This window comes from Anneissia japonica, unplaced genomic scaffold (genome assembly GCF_011630105.1).
Source record: "Anneissia japonica isolate Jap-2015-1 unplaced genomic scaffold, ASM1163010v1 scaffold718_len1063573_cov188, whole genome shotgun sequence".
NCBI classification, from domain to species: Eukaryota; Metazoa; Echinodermata; class Crinoidea; order Comatulida; family Comatulidae; genus Anneissia; species Anneissia japonica.
The window spans coordinates 900,996-906,563 of record NW_022727435.1 but is presented as its reverse complement, the minus strand read 5'-3'; positions in this window follow the sequence as shown (position 1 = coordinate 906,563).

Here is a 5,568-nt window from a genome sequence, read left to right as displayed (position 1 = left end):
TGGAATTAACAGCATTTATAGCATTTATGAAATTAAATATTTATTGTATTTATTTAGCTGGTTGTTCCATTGGTTGACATCTGAAGATATTCCCTGAGCAATTGATGACTCCATTGATGAGATTCTTGGTGACAGTTGACATATTCCAGCATACGAAGTGTTGCGTACGGTGAAGAGAAGCCAAAAAAAATAGTGTCCCAAATAAAAGAAAAACGTGTAACATATGAATTGCATATGTTACATACTGTATATAAAAAAAATTCCAAAAATAAAGCAACACAGCAGCATACGAATAGCGTACGGTGTAAAAAAAAATATCTCAAAGAAATCAGCAAAGCAGCAGCCTACGGATAGCGTATGGTGCAAAAAAAAATATCTGTATTATAAACACTGTCAAAAATAAAACATTCAATCTACCAACATACGAATAGCGTATGGTACAACAGATTCAATCCTGTAGCATGCGAATGGCGCATGGTACACACTCAAATAAATCATACAATATAAATACAATGTAGCATACGAATTGCGTATGGTACCATATATGAATAAGGTAATATAATGAAAGCGTCTTGACCCCGCTTGTGGTCACATACCAACAACATTTTAGGGGAGATAGGCCAATGCTGGATAAATAAGATCGGCAATGCTGAATGAATGTGGATGGTTGATTAGAAGAAGTCTCTCATGACTACTTTTATATGTGACGGATACCGGAGCACACAGAAACACATAAAATACTAAATTTACCGTTATCATTATTGTTTTTTTATTAGATATGACGCACTCAAAATGCAATATCATGTTAAAAGGATAAATAAAAAATACACAAAGACAGTCACATATATAATACAGATGCCTACAAAATTGTGATAGGGTCTAGCCTAATGATATTATAAACTTTTATATCATTATGTAATTAATTTATGACTAGGCCTCTTACTGTATATGCATTAGTTCAAAATAAAAATTTAAGAAAAACAAATGAAAATTGTAAACAAGGGCGCTGCGATAGCTGTCTCTTATACACATCTAGATGTGTATAAGAGACAGACCCCAACATGGTGGGCCTGATGTAAACACATTTTGAAATATGGCATCTCTAGATTCGGATTCCTAAATTAGCAGCTACCCCTATTCAAACCCCATGGATGGGAGGTACTGTACAGTATTTCATTTCTTTAGGTATCAGTATACAGTATATTTAATTAAAAATGTAATTGCGTTGAGAAAGTGGTCCTGCCAAAGCGGGTGCGGTCGTGCGGTTCCGATGGCCCTGTTTTAGCCAAAGGTTCTTGCTTGCCTCAAATGCTCAGGAGGTAAATAAATTCAAATTACTAAAATTAGACTTCCATTGGACATAGGACCCACTGAACTTCGATGGACATTCGACCCATTCTAGGATGCCATGGTAGCTATTGGACGGTCAAACGATGGGTTGATTGTGATCGCAAAATATTTTAAAGTGGGGAAGTACATACCTTGCTTTGCTTATATATTGGAAAATGATAAATTAGGCATTTAGAAAATCAAACAGAAACGGTGTTTTCCCTCAGAGCTTGCTTAGGACTTCGGAGGGCTTTGGAGGTCCTTGTCCCAATGCATCGATAGATAACTGCGCCGCAATTACTTGTTCTGTTCTGGAGGTAGCACCATAATAAGACGACACATTGTAGAAATTATTCAAAATTATAGTCTGCAAGAACATCAGAATTTTTGTTTATTCTGCCCCAGTACCCAACCGGGTGCATTTGGTCGTCCCCACTCCAGTCCAGAGGTTAAGGCCTACTGTCCGCCTTTCTAATTGCTCGTTTTGCTAAAATAGGAGGTAAAACAGCATTAGCACATGGGGCAAAGTTCGCTCTCGCTCCCAATTACTTAATTTCGAAGTAGACAGAGTACAATCCAACAGCCATTTAACATGGTGTGTTTTATCCGATTATGTAAACATAATATACAGACGCTAATGTAGATATATCAAGTCTGATAAAACATAGTTTAATCTAAAAGATTAAGAATTACCACATAAAAGAAATTTCTCATTTAAAGCAACCACTGAAAGTTATTTTATTTTCATTAAGTCAGAGAAAATGAATAAGTATACATTCTACTGCACTTAATATAAAATAATGGCAGAAATTCAAGAGTGCCAACAGACCTACACAAAAACTCGTACTCTTGTAATATATTGCTGATAAATGATTAAACTGATGTAGCGCCATCATCGCACTACGTCGCGTTATGGTTTAGTTATTGCGATATATCTTGACTCTGATGGTGAATCATGGTGAATCGAAATGGTAAGAGAGGTCAAAGGGGTGAAATGGGGATCTATGGGGAATGTTAATAGAGAATCAAAGAGTTCTGAAAGCGAACAATCATTAAATAATCATGTTAATGAATAAAAGAAATGAAGGCAAGAGAAGTGGATTAACCGTGCAAACAAGCAAAGACGAGCAGAGCAATGGTAAGTTGGGAAGGGAATGCTTCTTCACTTTTGATGTCTTATATAATTATTTAATTATTTATAACAAATTTTCTAAATGCATAGTTCTGCCTATATTCCTAGAACTGATGTTAGAAATGAAAGAAAATAATGTTATAGTTGTTAAAGCCTAGTTAGAACCTAATAGCAATCAGCGGCAGCGGCAGCAGCAGTAGTAGTTAGTAGTAGTAGTAGTAGTAGTAGAGTAGTAGCTGGCCTTTATAGTAAACAATGAGATGGAAACTTAAACTACAGATATCATATTGTTACATTAATACGAAAGGTGTTACAGATATGTAAACTACAGATAGGATCATTAGTAATATAAGCAATATTATTTGATTATTAAATATTATAGGATGCAATATAATATAAGCAAAAACGCTTGGGTGCGGCAGTGATTGAAGTTGACATTATTTTTGCAGAAAACATGATATATTAAAAAATCGTGTGTAAAAAAGTATAACAAAGTTTTGGTGTTATTAAGATTGAATGATAAGCTTAATTCACGATGAATTACAATCGCGCAAAAAAAAAATCCTGACCAAGCCCTGGACAAACCGGCATAGTATTAACTTGACAAATAACAAGAGCCTTGTCGCATGTGTTGCCACTGCTGTGAAGCAATGGTTGATGAGCTCTAATTCGTCTCCATGGCTACAATGACGTCAAACTATCTCTGTGAAAATTAATACAATTCCCTCTCTGTCTGAAATTATGTGGGGCCCCTGCATTTCATACATGCATTAATTGGAAATAGTATGCATAATTAGGCGTAATCGCCAAGGGATGCCGGTGATAAGTCGATTTTTAGGCGTTTGAAGATAGTTTATATATGCAAATTACTCTGGTATTTACATCGAATACAGAATATCTAAAAACGAGAGTTGTTTAAAAATGTTGTCGACGTGTAAGCAATCTGTTGCCGTGTGCATGTTAATTATAAAATGGTCGTTTATTCAGAACGTGGCTTAGTACTTCTACTGCTCTAGTCACAACCACACAAAGGAAGATGAAAATCTGCGTTACTAACATTCAAATTAATCATATAGGCCTAATTAATTTGCAGGATTAGGCCTACATAGATTTATAATTACATAATTTCATAATAAACCTTACCGATACCGATACGTGCATGATTTAATTTTAATCAGCTCATTTTCTAATCGGTGTACATTGAAATGTGTTTTATTAGTTACAGTAAATACAATCGATAATAGAGCTGTGCATTATTTGCTCTATTGTCAATGATTACCTATATACTGCTATATAAATGCCTATTTTATTTCCAAGTTCTTGCTTCAAACCTAGGCCTAAACACATGTAGGCCTACTAAGATTTTCCAAACAACCACTTCATAACAGGTTGTTGGTTATAAACCATTATATCTACCACGTAACTGGTAAGTTAACAACTCCAAATCCATGCTCTAATCACATTTCAAATAATAGGCCTAAGTATACAGGTAATGGCCAACCGATGACGTTGACCATGATTTTAAATTATAATAAGCCCACTCGGACGTTAATGTTAAAGATAGGTGTTATAGATATTGATGACAACGATATTAAGAATGATTATTGTAATGATAATGATATAGCCTTTGGTAATATAATGAAAGCGTCTTGACCCCGCTTGTGGTCACATACCAACAACATTTTAGGGGAGATAGGCCAATGCTGGATAAATAAGATCGGCAATGCTGAATGAATGTGGATGGTTGATTAGAAGAAGTCTCTCATGACTACTTTTATATGTGACGGATACCGGAGCACACAGAAACACATAAAATACTAAATTTACCGTTATCATTATTGTTTTTTTATTAGATATGACGCACTCAAAATGCAATATCATGTTAAAAGGATAAATAAAAAATACACAAAGACAGTCACATATATAATACAGATGCCTACAAAATTGTGATAGGGTCTAGCCTAATGATATTATAAACTTTTATATCATTATGTAATTAATTTATGACTAGGCCTCTTACTGTATATGCATTAGTGCAAAATAAAAATTTAAGAAAAACAAATGAAAATTGTAAACAAGGGCGCTGCGATAGTGTTTGATGATGAGATTGTTCCGTGACCAATGGCCGACACTCGAACCTACAGAGGTTATAACATTTATTGATTTGTATTTCGAAGAATACCGTTTTAAAAAATTCAAAGATTAAATCAAATAATTGTCTTTGCTATTGCATTTCAGCCCAATAAATGCAATTCGTAAAATTACATTATACTTTAAAATGCGATCCTCAAAAACACAGTATACTACTATGATGGCCTACGCTTTACAAATATGCCTAGGCCTAATACTACTGTACTTTCTATTTAAAATTGTACCGGTAGTAATTTAAAACATTTCAACTTTCCTTATCAAACAATATCGTTATATCAGAAATCAGATAATGTCATACAAACAATCTAGTTCAACAATTTTATTGACAATATTATTGAAAACGATACATTTGGCTTACGCCTTTCGATTTGTTGTAACAGCGCCCGCTGTCAACTTCTACATCTAAAAAATTTGTTAAGCGATATTGGTGATTACAAGCAGACTTTTAGTATATTATATAACGATTAACCCGTTCAAAATAGGACAAAAACACACACCTAATTTGATGTTTATGTAATGTATTCAATTCAATTCCAATTAAACATACGCTTAGAAGAAGGAATGAGATCTATATTTAACCATGGCAGGCCCTAATATAATTATGACAGATACAGTAATTTTGTTTACCGTGTACAGGTATTCTGTGATAAACAATAACGTAACTGATGCGGTACTTACTGTAGGTAATTGTAATACTTTCATATTTTTCTTTTAAAAAAAAAGGTAATGCATTGATGTAAAAATGGCGTTTTCATGGCCTCATCATTAATTTCAATTTGCAATTCTGAGGCCTAGAACTAGCCTATGCATAATTCTGTTTTTAGCCCAGGTTCGTATTACCGTACCAATTTTATACCCGTCGTAGAAAGCGTTAAATGTAGGCATCCTATCTCGTCATTATATAAACACGACGCAACTTCGAATTATCGATTACATTAGTCAATTTTTTTCTAATT